This window comes from Crocuta crocuta, unplaced genomic scaffold (genome assembly GCF_008692635.1).
Source record: "Crocuta crocuta isolate KB4526 unplaced genomic scaffold, BGI_CrCroc_1.0 scaffold93, whole genome shotgun sequence".
Lineage (NCBI taxonomy): Eukaryota > Metazoa > Chordata > Mammalia > Carnivora > Hyaenidae > Crocuta > Crocuta crocuta.
The window spans coordinates 6,837,197-6,862,030 of NW_027529641.1; the positions used below are offsets into that span (position 1 = coordinate 6,837,197).

The 24,834-nt window shown below is 50.2% G+C and overlaps 1 pseudogene; it reads right to left on the reverse strand.

Annotated features, from left to right (window-relative positions):
- Positions 1-22,654: 22,654 nt before the first annotated feature.
- Positions 22,655-23,663, reverse strand: LOC144230158 (L-lactate dehydrogenase A chain pseudogene; annotated as a pseudogene).
- Positions 23,664-24,834: the final 1,171 nt, after the last annotated feature.

The following is a 24,834-nucleotide window of genomic DNA, read 5'->3' on the forward strand; positions in this document are numbered from 1 at the left end:
GGCCAAGGAGAAGGACACTAAAGATAAGGGCCATGGTTCCAGTGGCAAGGGGGCTATGGACCCCCACACCTGGGGCTGACTAGGGGGTGACTCTCCACAGCCCAAACCTGGTCACGATGTGCTAGAAAAAGGCGCTGGGCAGCCCCCCAGGAGAACAGCCAGGCTGGCGGGGCCCGACGGACCCCAGCACCACAGAGGCCTGGGTGACCAGCAGCAACTCTTCACTGACTTACGCAGAATTCTCCACTTGCTCTTTTCAAAGTCCCTGTGACCTTCCCCCTCTGACCCTCCTCTACCTCAGCCTCGTGCTTGACAGGACCCCTGTGTCCCGGGGTCTGGGTCTAGCAGGGACCACAGCTGCCAGGCACCTCTTGACACCTCCCCCGTCTGTCAGGCCCTTCAGTCATATGTTTCTAATTCTCTGACACTGGGCCTGAGATGGGAGGGGGTGGCGCATGGCAGGCAACTGCAGGCTCCCAGGCTGCCCCAGATTTGGGAAACGAGGAGGGGGAAGGGGCGGGGGCTGCCCACTCAAGCCTGGCCTGTCCCCAAGAAGCTCCTGCTCCCTGCCCAGAGGCGCCAGGGCGCGAGGAGTAGCCAGCAGGCTGGGACTGAAATGGCCCTTTCCCAGACTGGATGTTTCTAGAATCTAGCCTGGAAAAGTCCCCACAGAATCCCTCCCCAGAGATGGGCCTGCCCAGTGTTCCCGTAAGGGAAGCAGATGACAAAGCCATTTCCCCAGAGCCTCAGAGGTAGAACCTGGGCTCCACTGTAAGTGTGATTCTCTCCTTCCCAGCCTCCTCCACCCCGGGTATCTGTATGGGAGATGGTCACTGACCAGCATGGCCTGAGAGCTGACCATACGGTGAGTTGGACCCTTCATGTTGAACTAGAGTTTTTAATGTTTAATGTTTTCATGTTTAACGAGCAGAGGAGAAGCAGAGAAGGGGGGGCAGAGGATCTGAAGTGGGCTCTGTGGTGACAGCAGAGACCTCCATGTGGGGCTCGAACTCACAAACTACGAGATCATGACCCATACCAAAGTCCAATGCTTAACCGACTGAGCCCCAAGGCGCCCCCCAAGTGGAACTATTTTTAAGTCAGATTTATCGACGTGTCCTTTATAGATAGTAAAATTCAGCCTTTTTCGGTGTACAACTTGTTGCTTTTGGACAAGTGCATCGTCATGTCACCACCATGACAATCTAGGTGTGCAGTATTTCCATTGCCTCAGAAAGTTTCCTGTGCCTTTGTGGTCAGTATCCTTCCCACCTCTCCAAACCCGGCAACTGCTGATCTCTTTTCCATCCCTAGAGTTTTACCTTTGCCAGACTGTCATTTCATTGGAGTCATAAAACAAGTGGACCTAGTTTCTTTCACACAACGTTTTTGAGCTTCCTGCATATCGCTGCCTGCTTGGGAACGTCCTTCTCTTACTGCTGGGTAGTGTCCCCCCCGTGTGGCTACGCTAAGCTTTGTCTCTCCGTTCACCGGTTAATGGACACTTACACTTCTTAGCTACGGTGAATAATGCTGCTGGGAACCATCACGAACACGCTGGGTGAACCTAGGGGCAGGACAACTGGTCCTTTGGTAGGTGTATGTTTCCGTTTGGAGGAAGCAGCAACACTGTTTTCTAGGGTGTTTTTACTGCTTTGCGTTCCCAGCAGCAGCGTAAGGCAGTTCCAGTTGCTCTACATCCTCACCAGCACTTAGTGTTTTCAGTGTTTCTCAGTTCAGCTGTTTGAACAGGTGCATAGTGGCATCTTACCATGATTTATTTTGCATTTCCCCTAACAACCGATGATGTTCTGTCTTTTCATGTGCTGATTGGTCAGCTGTGTATCTTCTTTGATGAAGAATCTGTTCAAATCTTTTCCCCCAAACCCCACATCCCATTTTTTTATAAAATTGTCAAAAGGCTCCCTAGCATTTGGGGAGATTAGCAAACTCTTATCGAGAAAACAGATCAGGGAAGGGCCCATTTAGTCAGCAGTGGGCTCTCAGCTCAGGGATGGGAGTGTCCACATGTCATGCTCTCTCCCCACTGCCAGACTCCCTTCACAGGCTGCACTGAAGTGAAACCAGTCACAGGCCAGCCAACGGGAGGCATTGCCTCAGGCTACAGCCAAGACACGGCCCTGCCCTGCCCTTCTGGTAGGCAATGTCCCCAGAAACCCAGAGGGATAGAAATGCGGAGGTCCCTGAAAAAGTAAAAGTTAGTACCTACAAAGGTGAATTACATCCAGGTAAAGCATTTAATCAGCGCCATGCAAACCACAAGCACTGTGTCAACGTTCATCATTATCATAATCTAGTAATTCCAAATTTCACTGAACCTGAAATCCAGGCCCCCAAGTTAGAGACCAAGGCAGGGAGGAGGTCTTCCAGGTATCACAGGCCCCCCCAAACCTGTCCATGTCTGCAAAGCCGGGCTCAGCTCCCACACATTGCCTGCAGGGTACTATCACCAGCAAGAGTGCGAGGGCCTTGGTCGGTTTTACTCAGTGTCACCTGCCCTCTTCCAGCGGCCTCAGGCAGTCTTCCATCGTGTGTGTGTGTGTGTGTGTGTGTGTGTGTGTGTGTGTGTGTATGTGCCTCATGCCTCTGACCCTCCAGTAGGAACTCCTTGTCCCAGATGCGCCAGACCCATCTTCCCCCAAGAAGTCAGTGTCATTGCTCTGAACTCCTAGGTCCAGCATCTCCTGAGTAGTGCCCGCGGGCAGTGAATGCCGGGCGGAGACCAAGGCCTGGGCACCTGGCCACCAGGGAGCAGCAGTCTTAGCTGGCACCAGGCTGTGTGGATGGCAACGTGCCCGGGAGAGAGGACACAGAGAGGGCAGGGCTGAAGCGGGAAGCAGAGGACTTGATATGAGCAGGGAACTGAGCGGAGGGGCCGCCGGGGGGCTGGCGTGGGTTGTGGAAGGAACGTGGGTTCAGGAGAAGCGGCTCCCCGCTGTGGGACCTTGAATAGTTTCTGCAAGACTCTCGGAGCCTCGCTTTTCTCCTCTGTGGAGTGGGATCAACAACCCAGCCTGCCTCTGAGAGGCGAGGGGTCAAGGTATGGTGTGCTGTGTAAGCCGGGAGGGGACACGGCGCCGAAAGTCGCCACGTCTGTGCTAGTGAAGGTGGAAGGGAACGTGGCAGCACCGAGGTGGCTGCACGGCTTCCTGAGCGGGGATGCGACGGGGACTGATCTGGACAGAGACATCGAACATACTGGCACATACAGCTCCCCCTTCTTATGATCCCTTGCTCCACACAAATGCCAGATTGCCCAGCCTCCCTTTTCAGTTTTCTGATTTCACGGATAACACACAAGGACAGACCAAGCCAGGCACATGTATGTGCGCGCGCTCATGCGCACACACGAAACCCTTGATCCCTTGCCACCATCAGTAGCAGCGTGGGCTCGAGTGAGGAGTGTGCGTGCATGCGTGTGTGTGTGTGTGTGTGTGTGTGATCAGCTCTTAGCACATGTATTGATCCAACTTGCTTTGGTCACTTGACACCAGGACTCAGGGACAACCTTGACCCTCCCGGCCATCAGAGCATCCTCTGTGGTCGGCGCCAAGTTTCACAGGGCCACTCCGCTGCTGAGCAGTGTTGGGGTTATCTCAGGCCTCACTCCAGACAAAGGAAGACAGAAACTCTGTCCAGAGTTGGCAGCGATGTTTTCCAGGGTAGGAGGCCGGGAGGTCGGGAGGCTGCTCCAAGGCCAGCCTTCAGGAGGGCAGAGTCAGACTCCCAGGGCCCTGCCTGCCACCCTCAAAGGAAGCCTGTCTGCTCAGAAGAAGGCATCTCTGAGATCCCCAACACCATGGATGGTCCCTGTACCTGGAGCCACATGTGTGACCAGACTCCCTGCCCTCCATTTCCGAGGACTGACTGAGGGGTCTGGAAAGTGGGGGCGGGGACCTTGCCCAGGGCAGCCTTTTGTCACCTCAGAGAGGGCTAGATCTCCTTTGCAAAGGGCTTTTGTTTTTGCTTTTGCTTTTGTGATTGTCAAGTTATCCACAGGGTGGTACTTCCATGTCCCGTGGGTACCCCAACCCCCCAGGAACGTCTCCTAAAATGGTTTTAGCCTCCACCGATGGTCCTGGCCTGAATCAGTCACACCCTGAGGGTTGCAGATCAGTGACTTTCTGATTCTCTCCTTTCTACATTGACATTCTTCTGTGAAGAAGAGCTTCCCTCACCCCCTGGGATGAACAAGTGCTTATCCTAAAAACATGTCATGCTCACCTCCACTGGTGGCAAATGGGCTTTTCTCCCTCCTTTCCTTCCCTCCTTCCTTCTCTTCTTCCTTTCTTCCTTCTTTCCTTCCCTCTTTCATCCTTCCCTCCTTCTTCTCTGCCTTCCTTCTTCTCCTCCTTCCTTTCTTCTTTCTTTTCTTGTCTTTCTTTCTTGTCTTTCTTTCTTTCTTTCTTTCTTTCTTTCTTTCTTTCTTTCTTTCTTTCTTTCTTTCTTTCTTTCTTTCCTTCCTTCCTTCCTTCCTTCCTTCCTTCCTTCCTTCCCTTTCTTTTCTTTCTTGATGATCCCAGTGGGCCCATGATTTGTGTATGGTTCTTTGTGCTCATTTATGGTCATTATGCTTTTCAGTGCCCCAGAAACCTTGAGCACTGGCTTGCTTTCCAGCACAAGATGTCCCAGACCTGCCTCATGCTGCTCCTGCCCCAGATCTAGGCCCAGCTGGTCTCCCAGAGAGCCGCGGGTCCCCAGCATGGGAGCAGAATTTAGAACCTAGGATCTGGCTCTCGGTGTGCTCACTGCCACAGAGGTGACACATTTCCCTTTACAGAAGAAAGATCTGGTGGCAGAGAGAGTCCGGGGGCCCTCAGTTCCCACAGGCAGCTGGGAATGAGTGGGGACTAAGCTTCCAGCCTCTTGACTCTCCCCAGACTCTCTGGGGTGAGGAGGCGCTGCTAAGTTGGTCAGTTCCAGGCATACAACCTGCAGCTCATGGTCCTCCCAAGGGAGGCCTTGTGAGAGTCCTTTTCATATACTTGGTCTCACCCCTGCAGTCAGGGCCTTACACCCAGACGATGTGTAATTTCAAGGGCACTGGAAAAGCCCAGTCACAGAAATAGAGCTGCCCACCCACTAGCTAATGCCTGAAGTTCCACCATTCATTCCTAAATCTGGAGTAGATCCTTGTTCGAGTACAACCTCCCTGAGGAGTTCACTTTACGGGTTCAGGTGTTCCCAAGAGCAGACGTCATTGATGGGACAGACGACTCTGAGGTGCCTGGGCCCCGAGGTTGGCAGGAGGGGCCACCCTGCATTAGGGAGGAGCCTGGGGACTTACACAGACCTTGGGGACCATCTAGGTCTGTGGCACCACTTCACAGACATGTGTCACAATCTGGCAGCCTCAACCCCCTGCCCACCCACTGCTCTAGGAAAAAAAGACATCACCCCTCACAACCTCTGAGATGCCCCCTGGGGCTCCTGGGGCTAGATGCAGAACCCCTAGCTTCTGCTGGGGCATTGAGCTCATGATGGTCAATGAAGAAATCCATGTGTTTCTTTTTCCGCTGCAACCCCTTCATCTTTAGGGTCTACCCAAGTACCAAAAAATGGAAATGTTATTCTTTGACAGAGTTGAGAGGCAGGGAGTGAAAACATCAAGCCAGCCAAGAGTGGTGGTAGGCAGAGTGTGTGTGTGCGTGTGTGTGTGTGTGTGTCTGTGTGTGTCTGTGTCTGTGTGTCTGTGTCTGTGGGGGGGGGGGGNCGGGCTGCATCTGCCCCAGAAGACCTCAGAGGGGCTACCACCTTTGAGATGGGCTCACCCCACCCCCTCCACTCTGACCTTCCACCTGTTCTCCAGGGGATCCAAATACCTTTCAGGCCGAAACATTCTTCCTCATTAACAGAATGAAGAAAAGGGTGGTTTCCCATTCACAAGGAGCTATTTCTGTTTGTGACAGGATAGTACTTTGACATATTAATCAAAGGGCTTTGTTTTCCGTTCAGGGGTTTTCTATACACTGTGTTACTCCATCAACTAGCCCATTCAGCCCGGGGGTTATTTTAGAACGGTGGTCCTCAGAGTGAGAGCTGCAGAGCATGCCCAGGCAGGCTCTTGATGTCCACTGCAGGCTGCTGAGACGCAGGCAAGAGGAAAGACAGTAGGAGCCAAAGCTTCATGTTGCAAGAGCCCAGCTGTTTTGAGAGAGAAAGTTTTGGTTTTGTGTTTTGGCTTTGGTCTTCAAAGGCCCAGAGGACAAGGGTAGACCATAAAAAAGAAAGGATGTGTGCAAAGCTACCAGGAAGAAACTTGTCCAGGAGGGCAGGAGGAGGGGGTGGTGGGCAGCAGGAGCCCCTCAGCCCAGGTCACGATGGTGCACCTGCCGGAGATGAATGGCTGGAGCCCCATGAGTCTGGAGGCATCAGAAGAGAGTTGGGCCTAGTAAACCTCGTCCCACCAGGACTTCCCACCATGGCAGGTGAGCTAGTTGTGCTTCAACATGGGGCCCAAGCCACCTCTGGCCTTTGCCTCCATCATCCCCAGGGGGGTGGGGGGGTGTTGCTGGTCCTCATGACAGGAGATGAAGCTCAGTGCATGCACGCTCAGCAAAGGCTACCCCGCAGACACGTCTTCAAAATGTTCCGCATTCACTGCCTTACAGCACTTCTGCTCTCATCTATTCCACCAGAATAGACACCCCCCCCCCCAAGTGCCACAGAGGCTGACACATGTGGTCTTATCTCAGGAGGCCGCTAGCCAGCTCAGCCAAGGCATCTGGGAGGTGGTGAAGGGATGTGGAGGAGGTGACCTTCAGGCTCAGCATGTCCAAGTATGAGATGCTCCAGCCTCTGCAAGACAGGGAAGGGCACCTGAGCCTCCCAAGGCTGTGCCTGCCCATGTCTCTCCCACAGTGACACTCTCCCCCTGCTCCATTCTGGGTGCTTAGGCTCAGGAGTCAGGGACATCTCTGTCCTGGGACTCGTCCTTAAATGAGGCTGTTTTACAAATAAGAGCTGACTCAGCCCACCAGAGCTGTGCCTCCTCAAATGGTTAGCTGTGGCTACTCATCTGTGGCTGTTGAAATATAAATGTAAATTGATTAAACTCAAATAGATTTTGGTGCCCAACATCACTAACCATCAGGAAAATGCAAAGCAAAACCACAGTTAGACATCAGCTCTCAGGTATGAGGATGGCTGGCATCAGAATGACAGGCAATACCCAGTGGTGACGAGGATGTGGAGAAAAAGAAAGCCTCGTGCACTCTTGGTGGGAATGTGAATCGGTGTAGCCACCCTGGAAAGCAGTGTGGAGGTTCCTTGAAAAATTAACAACTACTATATGATTCCAGCAATTCCACTTCTAGGTATTTATCCAAAGGAAGGGAAAACACTAACTCAAAAATATATCTGCACCCCCATATTTATTTCAGCATTACTTACAATAGCCAAGACATGCAAGCAACCTAAGTGTCCATCAAGAGATGAATGGACGCAGAAAATGTGGCACATGTGCACACACACACACACACACACACACACACACTGGAATATCACTCAGACATAAAAAAGAAGGGAATCTTGCCATTACTGATAACATGGATAGACCTTGAGAGCATTCTTCTAAGTGAAATGAGTCAGACAGAGAAAGACAAATACCATATGACCTCACTTACACGTGAAATCAAAACAAAACCACACTCATAGATACAGAGAAGAGATTGGTGGTTGCCAGGGGCCAGGGATGGGGGTGGGTGAAAGGAGAGAATGTGGTCAGAAGATACACACTTCCAGTTATAAAATAAGTCCTGAGGATGTAACGAAGAGCATGGTGACTATAATTAATAATTCTATATTGCATATTTGAAAGTTGCCATGACAGCCAGTATTAAACCTTTTCATCATAAGAAAACAATGTAAGTACATGTGGTGTGGATGTTAATTTGAAGTATATTAATGTAATGTTATATGTAATTATATCTCAAAAAATAAATAAACAGGAAGTTTAAATAAATTTAAAACATCAGCTCCTTTATCACATTAACATTTCAACATTTTAAGTGTTCAGTAGCCACATGGGGCTAGTGGCTACCATATTGGACAGCACAGACATAGAGGAGTCCATTATTGAAGAAAGTTCTATTGGCAGTTCTGCCCCAGAGAGTGAGGGTCCAGAATCCTCAAGTTTCCACTTGCAGAACTACAGCAGTGGGCCCCATTCAGCACTCCTGATTCCTCCCTTGCCACAATGCCTACTCCTGGTGACCAGAATCACACCCTGGGCCTGTCACAGCCACCAATGGGATGGACAGTCTGCCTGATGCTGGGGCTCAAAGGGAGGAGAGATCAACAGGGACAGGAGAAAGACAGTTGAGGAGGATCTGGGTGCTATCGGCCCTTGTGATGGCTGGCTAGGCAAGTGGAAGCAAATCCTCTCCCTGATTTCAATTTCCTCACCTACCCACGCAGCCACCCACCCATCCACTGAAACATCCAGCCACCCACACCTCCATCTATCCGCCCATCCATCCACCCATGTAACTGTCTACTAGCCCATCCACCTACCCACTCATTCATCCATCCATTCATCCACCTGCCCCTTCACCCCTCTACCCACTCATCCAGCCACCTATCTATCTACCCATACATCTATCCACCTACCCACCCACCTATCCATTCATCCATCCAAGCTCTTACCTTCCATCTGTTCCATGCTCTTACCTTCCAAGCATTGTGGGTACAAAAACAAATGAGCCATAACAGCTGTCGTAGTGGTGCAATAAGTGCTCTGAGAGATGTGGAATGAATGCCCCATGGAGACACAGCTGACGATAAATACTGATGAGTGCTAAGGAGCCCACCCAGGTCCCTCCTCCTCTGCAAGGGGGTGCTTCTCAAGCAAGGCTGCCAATCCACGTTCTGGGACAGGCCCAGACACCCTAAGGGTATTATGGGAGGCTGAGTGATCTCCCAGGACCTGGTCTGGACAGGTCACTCAGCCAAAGTGGGACCCAGGCCAGGCCCCCACCTGCCTGCCTGTGGTCCCATTCCCAGGCTGCCAAATGTCCGCCCCCACAGGGGGAACAAACCCAGGAACCCCCAAGTGGTGACCTCACCTACAGAGGAACCTGGCCTAGGCTGCCTTTTCGGCTTCAGCTCCTCTTCAAGGAGGTTGGAAAAGGTGGACTTGGCCACAGTCCCAGTTCTCCCAGTCTTGAGCTGGCTGGGGAGGGCCTGCACAGAGCCTGGAGACTCCTTCTGTAAAATGTAGACCCATTCACCTTTCAGAATCGCATGAAGATCGCACGTGGTACAATTAAAGGCCTATCTGGGGACTGGCATACAGCTGGCGTCTAGCAAATGCTACACGTGGTTACCATGTGCAAAGGGCTCCCTTTCCACTCTCACATAATTCTAATGCTATAAACTGGAGATTTGAGGCGCACGGTACTGCTCCTGTAACTTCACAAGCCTGAACAAAACCACGCTGTACATGGTCTCCAGCCTGTACTCAACAGGAAAGGGCAACACATCATAAATCAAAACACCTTTGACCTGCCTGGGAGATCTGCACCCCCCTCCCACTTCACCTGAGCCTTTGGAGAATTTTCATCACACATGTCAATGTGCCCAACAACCTGGAGGTTTGAGGCCTCCAGGGAGCCACCTTTTACAAGCGTGTGAACAGCCACAGAGCCTGGATTCCTGGTGGGCGGTAGACTGGGCCTGCGCACACCTGAAGGAGAGCTGGTTGGCTGCATTTCATGGCTGGTTATTAAAAGGTCCAAGCTCGGATCCATTCACTGTAAATGCAGTTTGAGAGCTGAGTGGGCCACAACCATTTCTCCCCCATGAGAACACATCTTACAGGCAACATCTGCCCAAGTGTTCGAGCCAGAGGGGTTGATAAAGATTTCTGGAGCACCAGGTGCTGGGTTATGTTTGAGAGACAGACAGATAATCTTCAAGCAATATGATTTTGTGGAGCGCCTACTCTTCCCAGTATTCTGCTAGTCAGTGAGTAAGACAGGGTTGGTCTCACCCTCATTGGCTTTCAACTCAAGTTGAGGAGCAGATAAGGAGGGAGTCGAATAAATAAAATAACTATGAATCCTTAAGTGTTCAAGTATTGCAAAGAAAATAAATAGACTGAGACGATTATAACACTAGGCGATCTGAGTCCTCTTTGACAGCAGGACTTTTAAGTTGAGATAGGAAGGATGGAGAATGAGCCTGTCGTGGGAAGAATGCAAGGAAAAACTCTGTCGACTGGGACTAGCATGTGCAAATGATCTGAGGTGGAGAAGATGTTGCCACGTTCAATCCCCTGAGAGATTAAGGCAGCTGGAGCAGGCACAGAGATGCAGGAACAGATGACCGGGGCCACACAGGCCATAAAGAGTGTAAATTTCATTCTTAGTTAGATGGGAAGCTCTTGGAAGCCTTGAGGCTGAGGACCCACATGCTCCCACTCAAGCTTGAGTAATGGCCAGTCTTCTGTGGCCGTGTAGAGAATGGACTAGAAGAGACACAAGTGGAGCAGAGAGGCCTTCAGAGCACTCCAGAGGAAAACTGAGGCTTACCTGGATGGTAGGGAAGTGGGGAGAATTGGGATACAGCCCAATTCAACTTGCTGCTGGGGGTGGATCTGAAGCTGGAAGGAAAGAAATAGAATCCTTATGCTGCCAGCTTTAACACGGCAGTGCCAGTGACCAGATGGGGTACACCGACTGAGAAATTAAAGAGGGAAATCGGGAGCTGTGTGGTAGACAGAGGAAGTTAGGGGTGCCGGTGGAAGAAGCACACACAAGGGAGGGTTAGGGTCTCAGGGGAGAGGTCTGGCCTAGAGATGGAAATGTAAGGCCATGACTCATGGGTGGAATCATCTAGGTGGTGCCAGACCCCTCAGACAAAAAGCCAGGAGGAAGGGAAGAGGCAGTTGAGGAGCCAGAGAAGTGGCCAGAGGAGGAGGGGGAAACCAGGAGATAGGATGCTGAGGAAAGCGGGAGACAAGTGTTCTGAGGAGGAGGTCAACATGTCCCCTTCTGCTGAGAAGTTAGATGAGCACAAAGACCTGCCTGGGGATGGTCACAGGGGGCCACTGATGGCCGGCCAGGGCAGCTCCATGGTGGTTGTGGGACAAAAGGTGAATGGGGGTGGAGAGAAAAGTGACAGAGAAGTGAGGAATAGGAAATGGTGCCTGGAGTGACATTTGTCATGCTTTCTGGCTGCACTATTCTTTGAGAACACTCAGGCTGTGTTTGTAAGACTTAGCCATCTTGAGAGTCCCGTGTCTCTGAGGCAGAGTGGAGAAAATACTCTCTCTGGTCTCCTTTGCACGCAGGGCTCAAATCAACCAGATGCAACCTTGGGGGGTTTCTAACTCTCTCCCCAGCTTCCTTTGCAGCCAGGCACAGGCACATGAACTGGCTCCACCAATCAGATTCAAGTCCAGAAAGACGTTCCACTGGGCAGCGGTGGTTGAGCTCCAAGTACCAAAGGGACACCGGTGGTGGCAGCAATGCCAACTGCAGAAAGGTCAAGTTCCAGGCAGTGGACCTACTGTGGCATCTGGTGGTCCATGGAGCACTGGTGGTGGTTTCCTCTCTAGCTACTCCATGGCGTTCGAGTGTGGGGAGCTGATCCTTGGGGTTTCATTTCCAGCCTGCTCCTCCAGCCTTCCCCCCAAACTTCTCTTAATAAACTTAATAAACTTAAATAAACAAAATGTTTTGTTCAATTTTCTTAACTCGGCTTCTGTTGCACAGATTAAGAATTATGCCCGATTTTGAAGGCTGGAAAGAACAGAAAGGGCAGAACAGAAAGCAAGAAAGGGCCTGAGTGCCCATCACCTCCGGATGCCGGGCCAGCCCTTGACTGCCCCAGACTTCCTGTCGTGTGAGCCCAATAAATCTCTCCCAATGTTTCAGGCTTTCTTACAGCCAAGTGCACTAACTAAGCCAAACTCTGGTGGCTGCCAGTAGAGGGCTGCAGGAATGGACTGGGGGGAGGAAGGGGCAGGCATTGGGAACCCCAGTGGTGCAGGATGGAAAGCTGTAGACCTCTGCTATTCAGGGCAAGACACGTGACCAACCTGCTGCATGGTGGGACACAGACCATATGGGAACCGAGTATGTAGAATTGGGGAAATGCAGAAAGAAATCCAAAATGGGGTTGCTCTTGGCTACTCTGGGCAATGTCCTACAAGAGAGGAAGGATTGAGACCAGTGACGATGTGGAGCAGTGACAGAAGGGAAGGTGACAGCATTGAGAGAGGCACCCATTCCCAGTGGCCTATCATCTGAATGGATAGAATGTTCCAGAGTTTAGAGTCTTGCAGGATTACACACACACACACACTCACTCACACACAGTTTCTTTACCCCAGATTAAAGCAAGTCCTTGTCTACAAATGAAGCCATAGGGGCGCCTGGGTGGCTCAGTTGGTTGAGTGTCCGACTTCGGCTTAGGTCATGGTCTCATGGTTCATGAGTTCAAGACCCACATTGGGCTCTATGCTGATAGCTCAGACCCTGGACCCTGTTTCAGATTCTGTATCTCCCTCTCTCTGCCTCTCCCCCGACTCTCACACTGACTCTCTCTCTCTCTCTCTCTCTCTCAAATATGAATAAGCATCAAAAAAAATTTTTAACAATGACAGCCATAGTGGGAAAGAAAATTGAGACACACGTTTTTTTTTTCCAGAACATTCTCTTAAGAATTGCAACTAGCAGATGGGCCCTGGAAAACAGCATATAAAGGAACTGTCCCCACTGAGGTCACTGTTTTGAATTGCCTCAAAACAGGAAGCATTCAGTTACGGCGAGGGCACTGCAGGGGCCAGTGGGCAAATAATTGGACTTGTCACGTGTAAGGCTTAGGCTAGAAGAGCTCTTTGGCTGTGGTTGCTCTCAAATGGCACTGACTCCCCCTCCCCCCGCCACCAAAAGACCAGACGCCAACCAAGTTTTCGAGTGAAAAGTATTACCCCAAATAACCCAAGGCTGAGGGATAACACCCAATCCCTGAAGCAACCCCCAGGACCCCAGACTCACACTGACCAGAAGCTGAGTGGTCCCCACAGATGGCATGCCTCTTGTGTGGCCATGGAGAATAAGGGACAGGGAGACCCCGCTGGAGGGCCAAACTGAGTCCACGGAGGCTATGGCTGTGGCAGAGCCTCCCGGGAGCAGAGCAGGTGACTTGTGGTCGCCCGAGGAGCTGGGCGTCCTCGCAGAGGAGGCTTTTACTGCCGCCCATGCTCCCTTGCCCTGACTGCACGCCGTGTCTGCATTCTGCCAGGTCTAACCAATGCTCATACTGAGAACACTGGAGAAGATTACTTATCTCGTAGTCGGAAGGTCACAGGACCCCCGGGAACCTTAGGGAGAATACTGCCGGGGGTGGAGCAGGCTGGGACCTTGACTGTCTGCCCTGGGGGACAGACGTGGCTTCTGTGTGTGAGGGAAGAGAGTGACAGGTGTCAGTGAGCAAAGGGGCAGACTGTGTGGTGGCCACTGCTACTGCCTATCTAGCACCCATCCCCCCTTCTTTCTCGCTAACAGAGTCCTGGTTTTGGAAGGGAGTAGAAAGGTGCCCTAGGCGCCTGGGCGGCCCAGAGGGCTAAGCCTCTGATTCTTGATTTTGGCTCAGGTCATGATCTTGCAGCTCATGAGTTTGAGCCACATGCCAGGTTCTGCACTGTCAGTGCTTGAAATTCTCCCTCTCTCTCTGCCCCTTCCCTGCTCTCTCTCTCAGAACAAATAAACTTAAAAAATACTCATCTTCTCAGAGATGGCCACTGGCACAGGTCTGGCCAATGAAATGGAGGTGAAAGTTCCTGGGGAGAAGAGCCCTTTTTAGATAAAAAGGTGAAGACTTGCAAGAAGAAAGATTGCCTGTAGTTCCCTTGACTCTCCCTCCTTCCTCCTCTTCCTGCGTAGAATGGAGATGTGATGCCTGGTGATGCAGCAGCCATCTTGTGTCAATGTGTCACAGTGTGAAGGGAGGTCATCAACTGGTGGGAGACAGCCAGAGAGATGTGGGAGGTTGGGAGAGGAGAGAAATGAAATGGTGGTGAGTGGAAGGGCAAGCTGGCCAATGAAGTCAGATTCGACACTGTCAAGGAACCAAAGCAGGAAGTTCTTGGATAGAAGCACTCAACGCTGTGGGGACATAGAAGGATGAAGGACACACGGAGGGAAAGAGAGAATGCTGCCCAGGCAAGGAAGTGAGCTGGCCAAGCATTTTCTAATGCCATCCATTACCTGAAACAGGAACGATGCCATCAGTGATATTCACGGCACAGCAAGCTGTACACTTGCAATTCTCCAGTCTATTTAAGTGGGATCGAAAAATCAAACTGAAATCTAAATCAGCATTAAATTTTTATGAGATTAATAAATATTTTACTTTTTCCTTGGCCAGGCAGCCTGACTTTCCTGTAGAATAGGGAGGTCAGGAAGACGAGTAAAATTCCCCAGTGTCCCTTTTTGGAATTCAAGAGGTGAATCTGGAAGGAGAAACTCATTACCGAACGTAGTCATGTGCCCTGGGCTTGCAGGCTGGCTAGTCCCCAGAGGCCATCTGATGAAACTGTAAAGCCGAGAGCAGGACATCAGGCAGCTGAACCACAGATCCCCACGCGGGCAGGGAAGTGTCAGGAAAACATTATCTGAACCCCACAGTTCACAGCTTCGTAGAGAATTCCAGGGCAGCAGCCTCGCACATGGAGTCTTACGGTGTTGAAAGCGTTCACCTCTTCCAACAGCCTTGTGTGGCAGGATGCGCAGAATTGTCACTGTTTTGTGGATGCTCCCTTGCACCCAGGACAGTTAGGGGACCCTCAGGGGACATGCGAGAAAGAAGAGGACTGGGGCCAGGCGCCCACGTCTCATAGATGTCCACAGGGCTATAGTGCTGTCCATGGTCATGGATGTGATATCGTTTAAACCTCCCAGCCTCCTGTGATGTGGGGATTATACCACATTTCAGCTCAAGTAACAGGCTAGTAGAAACAGAATAATTAGGCAAAGCTGTCTGGCTGGCGATGCAGTCCCGGGGCAGGGCTGGGAGTCGCCCCCATACCCCTGGATCCAGTCTCGGGCACCTTCAAGTTTCCTTAGAGAAGAACACGTGTGGTCATTTGTCACCTTACAGTCCTGAGGGTGAGGTACCCTCCAGGCTCAGGACATAAGACAGCCTCGGTTTGGTTCCCGGTTCTGCTATTCCCTGGCTGAGTGACCTGGGACAAGTTTCTTAACCTCTCTGTGCTTCGCTGTCCTCATCTGTAGAACGGGGACAATGAGAGCAGCACCTAGCACACAGCTGGGCCATGTAGCACACTTAGCACAGTGGCTGGCAGGCGGGGAGGTAGCAGTTATTGCTGTTTGATTATTTTTATTGTGGTTAAGAATGCCAGAGTGGGTGGAGAAGCCTGTGAACCGTGTGGTGCAGGCAGCAGCAGGGGAGGGTGTCCTGAACTCCGCCGGCCCCAGAAGCCCCCGCCTTGGCAGTGGCAAGTGTGGAGGGTGGCGAGCCAGGCCCCAACACCCCAGGCTGCACGCCCTCCCACCCTCGCCCAGGAAGCAGTTTGGTTGTATCTGACATTTGTTCTGGGTGTTCAGACCTCTCCGGGTTCCCGTCTCCGCATGGCCTCTCGCCCTACTCCCCAAGGAGAGGTGAACTGATGCCGTGGTCATGTCCTGGGCCGGCCTCTGCTGAGGTTTTGTTCTCCCTCTAGGGTGGCCAAAACAGTGGGCTCGGGTTCACGTCAGGCACCTGCACAAAGATCAGTTGCCTCTGATGGAGGATGCGTGTGGGTCCGTGGCCCAGCCAGCGTGGGGACACCTGCCCTTCAGCCCTGAGCGTGGCTCCCTGTCTGTCCTAGGAAGGCCCGGCCACCGAAGGGAAATGTTCTGGCTGGTACCCATGTGCTGCTGGTCTTCCTGGACCTTCCTAGTGTTTCCCTAAGGACCCAGCTCATCTCTAACCCCCAAGGCCCGGCCACGCCGGCTGAGACCCTCTCAGAGCACCCTTGGGCTTGGCTATAACCACCCAGGCCAGCACCTCTGAGAAGACCACACAAGAGTGGGAGGGGGGAGAAGAGAAGGGAAAGGAGGAGGGTGGAGAAGGGGGAGGAGGAAGGGGAAGGAGGAGGGGGGAGGAGAAGGGAGGAGCAGGAGGTGAGAGGAGGGGGAAGGAGGAAGGGAGAGGAGAACGGGGAAGGGGAAGGGGAAGGAGGAGGGGGGAGGAGAAGGGAGGAGCAGGAGGAGAGAGGAGGGGGAAGGAGGAAGGGAGAGGAGAAGGGGGAAGAGGAAGGGGAAGGAGGAGGGTGGAGGAGGAGGAGACCACACAGGGCCCCCTGGCCATCCCCTTGGTTGTGTCACCCCTCACCTAAAATGGAAGATTCAGGAGACAGGGCCCTGTCACCCCTTACTGGGCCCCCGGATGGGAGCCCTGCAGAGCGGGCACTTTAGCTGGCCAGAAACAGCCCTCAAATAATCTTATCAGTCCAGATAGCCACAAAGCCTTCCCGTCGACTGCAGCTTGGTCACATAAAAATAGCACCACTGATCAGAACCTTTTAAAAGAACCGAAGCCCCTCTGGGAGGGGGGGGTACCAGAGGCACATTCTAGTGAGGTTTTCCTGGCTCGTCTCTAGCTTTAAAAAAACTGTAAAAAACTTATTTTGGGTTTTTCAAATTAGCACAGCATCTTGGAAAAGAAATTTGCCACTCTCTTTAAAAAGCCCTTAAAGGGGCGCCTGGGTGGCTCAGTCGGTTAAGAGTCTGACTTTGGCTCAGGTCAGGATCTCACAGTCCATGGGTTCGAGCCCCGCATCGAGCTCTGTGCTGACAGCTCAGAGCCTGGAGCCGACTTCAGATTCTGTGTCTCCCTCTCTCTCTGACCCTTCCCTGCTCATGCTGTCTCTTTCTCAGAAATAAATAAATTTAAAAAATTTTTAAATAAAAAGAAAGTCCCCTAAAAATCCATCCCCTTTTACCCAGAAACCTCATTTTCTGAGAATGTAGCTTAAGGAAATAATTAAAAAGAAGAAAAAAAGAGTATAGTTAAAGCCACCCACTGCAGGTTTTGACCAAATCATCTAGGTCGACTCTGGGAATGGCCTCATGTCTGTTCAAACACCAGAAGGATGGCTATTTTGAGTCCATGGCTATCAATTCAATGGCGTCCTGTACAGCTGTTAAAAATGATGTCTGGGGAGCCTGGGTGGCTCAGTCGGTTAAGCATCTGGCTTTGGCTCAGGTCATGATCTCACAGTCTGTGGGTTTGAGCCCCGCATTGGGCTCTGTACTGACACCTCAGAGCCTGGAGCCTGCTTCAGATTCTGTGACCCCCTCTCTCTCTGCCCCTTCCCTGCTCACACTCTGTCTCTCTTAAAGACATTTTTTTAAAAATGATGTCTGTTTCACAAGGACAGAGGAACACAAAATGGTGTGTGTAGTAACTGACCTGAAATGTGCCTGCACATGACCTGGAAGAAGGTCATGTGTTGGGACGCAGGGATTGCAGGGAACCCTCCCTCCCTACCTCTTTGCTTCCCTCTTTTCTTTTTTTCTTTCCCTCTCTCTTCCTGCCTATAAAGGAGGCCATTGGGTTTTATTCCTGTCTTCAACAGGCAGAGACCAGCGCCCCCATGAGGGCTCCCCCTGGCCAGTAGAGAAGGGGGGAAATGCCCTCAAGCTGTTTCCCAGATTTCTTCTTTGTGTCAAAATCCTTGCTGTACCTCTCAGTCCACATGCAATCTAAACAACAAAACAGCGTCATCATTGCCACTGCTGCTGTCACCAAAGTCAGAACCATGCTACACCCCGTTTCCCCTGATCGACCCACATTTTTGGAGAATCCAGCTCCAGAGCGGCCGCCCCACGAAGGCGCCATGTGGCAGTCACCCAGACACACCTTGGACTGTATCCTGCATTGTATCCCAAGGAATGCAGGCCGGTCCCACCATGGGGAAGCATGTTAGACAGAAAAAAGAAAATTCCAGGCCCGAAGAAGGAGCCGATGATGGTGTGTGAAGGTGGGGAGACTGGCCTGGGGTGGTCAGCAGAGAAGACCACAGGGTTCCAGTGCAACAAGCGAAGCCAACATGCCCCTCACAGGCCTGGGAAGAGGCAGGCCTCTCCCAGCCTCTCTCTGGACGTGGGGTGGCCAGGCTTGTGCAGGCAATTCCTCAGGAGGAGCAGACTAGGTTGGAAGCTGGGCACCAAAACTTGGCCTTGAGCACATTACCCAAATATCTGAACCACTGTCTGCTCCCATGTAAAGTGGGGGTCGAAACCTCAACCTAGGAAGGCTTCTCAAACAGGAAACAAAAGAGCACCAAACTTTGTTAAGGGAAAGATTTGACCACAATGCATTAGGAACTTCTGTTATCAGAAGACATAATGAAGAGGGTGAACACAAGTCACAAACCAACAGTATCTGCAGCAATCATAGCCAACAAAAAGTTAGTATTCACTAAATATAGAAAGAACTCCTCCAATCAAACAAGGAGATGATAGTTCAATGGAAAAATGGGCGAAAGCCACAGAGGCATTTGCAAATGCAGGAATTCAGATCACAAAGAAAGGGATACCTGCTTAACTCTAAATGCAAAAGACAGCTAAGATGGGAATATGTCCTGGGGTGAGGAGGGTGGGTCTGTGAAATGCCAGCGTGATTCAGCCCACCCAGCCTGGAGAACAGTCTGGCAGCATCTAAGGAGGGTATATATTCCTGCCCTATGATGGTGCAAGCCCTACAGAAAACATATGCACATTGCACTGGAGGCCAGGGAATTCCCTCTCCATTGTCCAAAGCTCAGAACACCAGCAATGAGGCAAACCAGCCTCAAATGTAGACCACATTCTTTTTTTAAAAAATTTTTTTACATTTATTTATTGTGTAGAGAGACAGATAGAGCCCAAGTGGGGGAGGGGCAGAGAGAGGGAGACACAGAATTCGAAGCAGGCTCCAAGCTCCGTGCTGTCAGCACAGAGCCCAATGCAGGGCTCAAACCCACAAACCGTGAGATCATGACCTGAGCCAAAGTCAGACGCTTAACCAACTGAGCCACCCAGGCGCCCCATTTATTTTTTAAATCAGTATATTCACTTAATGGAATCCAACATTCATTACATGGATAAATCTCAAAAACACTTTGAGGAACACCTGGGTAGTTCAGTTGGTTGAGCATCTGACTCTTGACTTTGGCTTAGGTCATGGTCTCACAGTGGTGGGATCGAGCTCCAAGTTGGGCTCCATGCTCAGCATGGAGCCTGCTTAAGATTCTCTCTCTCTCTCTCTCTCTCTCTCTCTCTCTCCCCCCCCACTCTCATACATGTGCAGTCACTCTCCCTCTCTCAAAAGCAAACAAACAACAAACAAAAATACCATTTTGTGCAAAAATGAAGTCACAAAATTTAAAAGAATGTACTTCACCAGATTGTAGTTCTATAAAGTACAAAACTGAAGAAAACTATCTAGTGCATTAATTTGAGATGCACCCATAATGGGGTGCTAACAGCCCCTGTGTTCATTTTACTACTACTATTGAAGATGTACCTAAAACGGTGTTTGTACAGCATAACTGGTTGCACTGTTGTTTTTTTTTCTTTTTTTATATAGTTTATTTATTTTTGAGACAGAGAGAGACAGAGCATGAGTGGGGGAGGGGCAGAGAGAGAGGGAGACATAGAATCTGAAACGGGCTCCAGGCTCTGAGCTGTCAGCACAGAGCCCGATGCAGGACTCGAACCCACTAACCGTGAGATCTGACCTGAGCCAAAGTCGGACGCTAACCAACTGAGCCACCCAGGTGCCCCTTGCACCCTTGTTTCTAATAGCAGAAGATTAAAGCCACTCCCATCCCTCAGGAGAGACTGGTTCAATACATCAAGGCTCACCAAGTTTCGTTGCACCAAAACTAGAAAGCAATGCAGAATCTCTGCTTGTGAGATCTCCGGGAAGTATTGCAAAGTAGGAGAAATTAAACCAAGGTGTAGAAGAGGCTATGTGTCATGCCTTCCCTTTTTATAAAAGAAAATAAGAAAAATATGAAAGCGTATTTTTGTTTGCTTGCCTTCGCCCATGCTTGCTCCTCAAAATCAGAATGACTGTCTGTCCCCATTCTGGTCTGGGCTTGCTCTCCTGGCATCATTTAATCACACCCTTCCCTGTCGGTGGTAGGGCCCTAGTTTGGATGATAAATCACATGGGTCACCCTATTCCAAATCCAAACCCATTTCTCCTTTGTCTTGAGCACACAGCTGGACTGTGTTTCTTGGTCTCTCGTTCAGTTAGGTTTGGCCGTGAGAGTGAGCTGCAGCCAGTAAAATATAAGTGGAAGTTACGTCATGACTCTCAGAGCTGGCTGTAAAACTCTGCCCTGTGAGTTCCTTTCCAAGCGGCTGCCTGTCCATGCCAAGGGCAGCCTCAGAAACCCCAAGCTGGGACTAGCAGAGCCCCCAGAAGCCTGGCTCCCTGAGTGGCAGTGTAGACAGCAGCCACCCACCCCTCCTCTCCCTGCCTCTGCTGCCCTGGCCTGCTTTGGTGAGTAGAAATTAAAGGGCTTTGTTTTAGCCATTAGACAAATGGGAGTCTATTTGTTACAGCAGTCATCCCTGTGAAGGTAATTAATTTCTTATTAAAACCCAAAATAAATGCACAAATACATTGCACCTGCTCTGTATCTGTAGCATATATTTTACATGGAAAATTATCTAAAATAAAGTTCCTGGGGTGCCTGGCTGGCTCAGTCTGTTAAGCATCCAACTTTGGCTCAGGTCATGATCTCACTGTTTACAGGTTCGAGCCCCACATCAGTCTCTGTGCTGATAGCCCAGAGCCCGGAGCCTGCTTTGGATTCTGTGTCTCCCTCTCTCTCTGTCCCTCTTCCGCTTGTGCTCTGTCTCTCAAAAATGAATACACATTAGGGGCGCCTGGGTGGCTTTGTCGGTTAGGCGTCCGACTTTAGCTTAGGTCATGATCTCGCGGTTCGTGGGTTCGAGCCCCACGTCGGGCTCTGTGCTGACTGCCAGCTCAGAGCCTGGAGCCTATTTCAGAGTCTGTGTCTCCCTCTCTCTCTGACCCTCCCCTGCTCACGCTGTCTCTCTCTCTCTCCTAGAAATAAATTTTTAAAAAATGAAAAAAAATAAAAAAAAAATTTAAAAAATGAATACACATTAAAAATTATTTTTAATAAAGATCCTTCACCACAAGATTTCTGTGAAAATTTAAAAAATAACATCCATAAAGTCCTCCACAGTGATTGGACCAGCATTGGTGCCCTAAAATTTGGAGCACCTATTTGCTTAATTGTTAAATCAAGGGAGTTATCAGGGCTGATAGCTGGACTGTCCGTCCATCCTTTCTGGATGAAGAGGCCCCATCTTCCGGCAGAAGCTTCTCCCGCATGCAGGTGCCCAGCTCTGCAGGAAGCCATGACTACTTCTCACGGAGCAGTGCAGGCTTTCTGGGTCTTCCTGGGGCTAAAACCACCCTTCACCCTGGTCTCCCAGCCGCCCTGACACTTCAGTCCATTCTCTGGGCCTATCCAGCCACCTTGCCCATGGGGATAAGACCCAGACAATTCACTCCCCACTGCCTCAATTCTTATTGCCTTTTAAACTCTTTAAGTGCCCTTTGCCTTCCCCTCTAATTATTAAAGTAATAAGTGCTCTTTGCAGGGAATTGGGGAAATATATTAAGGCTTGAGGGAAAACATTAAGATGCCCAGAATCCCATCCACCAGGGGCACCTGGGTGGCTCAGTCAATTGAGCATCTGACTCTTGGTTTCAGCTCAGGCCATGATCTCATGGTTCATGGGTTCAAGCCCAGCCTTGGGCTCTGCATTGACAGCACAGAACCTGCTTCTTGGGTTCCCCTCTCCTTTTCTCTCTGCATCTCCCGTGCTTTCTAAACAAACAAACAAACAAACAAACAATCCCATCCACCAGAAACAACCTCAGCGCTTCCTCCTGAGGGGAAGCACTGAAGGGCAGGTCATGCCTCTGTGTGTGTGTGTGTGTGTGTGCATGCATGTGTGTGTGTGTACATGTGTGTGTACAACTATACACATCATAAAATTTACCATTTTACCCATTTTTTTCACTGTTTAAAGTTTATTTGGTATTTTGGTTGGTATGACACTTAGATAGTTGGTTGCATTGTTTATATGTAGATCTTTCTTTTTATATTATAAGGCAATGTACACTCTATTCTGACTTACATAGTACACAGAATAAGATCCTTTAGAACAGTTATGCATCACATGCAGCACTGAATTTATACATTGGATCCCAGGATGTGATTGACCAGAGAAAAAAAAGCTGGACTAGGCATATTGGATGAAGGAATCAGAAGTGATATAACACATAGGAAGTACACATCTATTTGAAAAGCAACTGTAGCATATGGAATACTCACAGCTGAGCCTCTGAGGTGGGGAACTATTTTACAGTAACCAACTTGGGACTACACAAAATCGGTACCACCCACCATCAGGATATGGCTGCAAGGTTTTATGAACCATTCCTATTTGTAACTTTAGGAAACTCATGTTTTTCCTAAGCCATTTTAATATTACCACTTGAGTAACAGATCCAATAATAAGGACAATATATATACAACCTCCAACTAAAATCCTGTTGTAGTCTAGGCAGTGAAGTGGTACAACATTAGAAGACTTTAAAACTGCAGCTCTTTGTGGATCCCCCAAAGTGTAATTGCACTCTTCTTCAAACAGGCCTCTTCCTCAGGAGTCAGAGGCACCTACGCAACATCTGAAATTCCATCCTGTCCCAAGATGCAAGGAACACTAAGGAAGACATCATCTTTTCTTCCATACAGACCCTTAGTCATGGGGGAAATTGGATGCACCTGCCTAAGGTTCTTCATTATACTTTCTGTCAAATCTGCCACAGATAGTCCAATGGCCCAGGAAGTGGGCCTGCCAGTTTGATCACCTCATAGGCACTGTGAACCACCTGTTGGTGAACCTCTTTCCATCCTTCCCTATCTGCATCAGTGCCTAAGTCAAGGTGCAGATTCTTCAGGGAGACACCAGCAACATTTACTCCACTCTATACAGGTACACTAGAGTCCATGCTCCCCAAGCACCCACCATGACAGCTTAATGCGTGAACTCTCAGCCTTTTTCCCATGAGGTAAAGGAACCGAGCTGAATCCAGACTGCAATCACTTCCAATAACACGGTTTTTGGGAAAGCCACTTATCTTCCAGGCCACATAGGTCAAGATATCCACTGGATTGGAAACAGCAAGCAACTTGCAGTTTGGGCTATTTTACAATATTAGGAATGATGACCTTAAAGATGCTCACATTACACTGGACCAAATTAAGACGGCTCTCTCCCTTTTGCTGACATGCCCCAGCTGTGATAATAACCCGCTTGGAGTCTGCGGTCACATTATAGTCTTTGCCAGAGACATTTTTTGGCATTCTAAGGAACAGGCTGCCATACTGGAGATCCATCATCTCTCCCTTCAATTTGTTTTCCATGAATGACATCGACAAGAGCAAGTTCATCTGCCAAGTCCTTCATTAAGATACTGATGGCACAAGCCATGCCAACAGCACCAACCCCAACAACTGTAATCTTATTCTGGGGGATATGGTCTTCCTTAAGAAGATTCTGAATCAGCTGATCCTTGAGAGCTGCCATATTGGACTTATAACCAAAAGGAATCGGGAGTGTACTTCGGGCAGGCAGATGTCGGCGGTGCGTGGTATTGGGTCCAGACTTGGCTGCAGTGGCTCCCGTCACTATTTTACCCATTTTTGAGTGCATGGCTCAGTGGAATTAAATACATTCACACTGTCATACAGTCATTACCACTGTCCATCCCCAAAACATTTTTCATCTTCCCAAACTGAAACTCTGCACCGTTAGACACCAACTCCCGGTTCCTTCCTCCCCACAGTCCAGGCCCCAGCAACCACCATTCCACCCTCTGTCTCTGTGAATGTGCCTCCTCTGGGTGTCAATGGGAGTGGGATCGTATAGGATTTGTGCTTCTGCAACTGGCTTGTGTCACTCAGCAAAATGTCCTCTGGGCTCCCTCATGCTATGGCAGTTGTTAGGATTCCTTTCCTTTTTAAGGCAGAATACTAGTCCACTGTAGGGAGAGACCACATTTTGTTCATCCATTTGTCCAAATGCTGAGTGTTTTCTGCGGACTTTTCTCCCCTCTGACACGTACTGTGTCCTCAGGGCTGTTTCCCACTCCCAGCTCATGACAAAGTCTCAAAGGAGGCGCAAGAGCAAGAGACAGAAAGGTCTGGATACATGCTCATAGGGCCAGGTGAGGGCTGTCTGCTGGAGACTGGGGAGAATGGAGGGGTGAAGGTTAGCTGGAGTCGTCACAGGGACAGGTGGAAGTGGACAGGGACTCTCCTGTGACCTGGGCCTGAAGGTGACCTACTGCCCATCATACCTAGAGGAGCGGGGGTGAAGGAAAGATCCAGCCCCAACAATGGGACAGGAAGCAAACCAGGGAATGTCTCAGGAACCTTCCTAAGAAAGACAGTAGGCACATGACCTCTCTTTCACACCCGCATACCTGTTGCCAAACCCTCCTCTTCAACCGTAGGTGGGCTAATTTAAAAAGACAGTTAAAGTGGGGAATCATAAAATAAAATTGCTCTTACAATTTAAAGCTTCTAACTGAAAACACACTTAGCAATTACACTTTGATGCAGGTTCAAGTCCACGACAATGAGGCACTTGGTGGAATTCCACGTCAGCTTTTAACTTTTTGCATCAATCATATCTATAATGCGCATCTATGATTTTCAACTGGGTTTCTTCAAAGCAGAGCCAGAACTTGCAAACC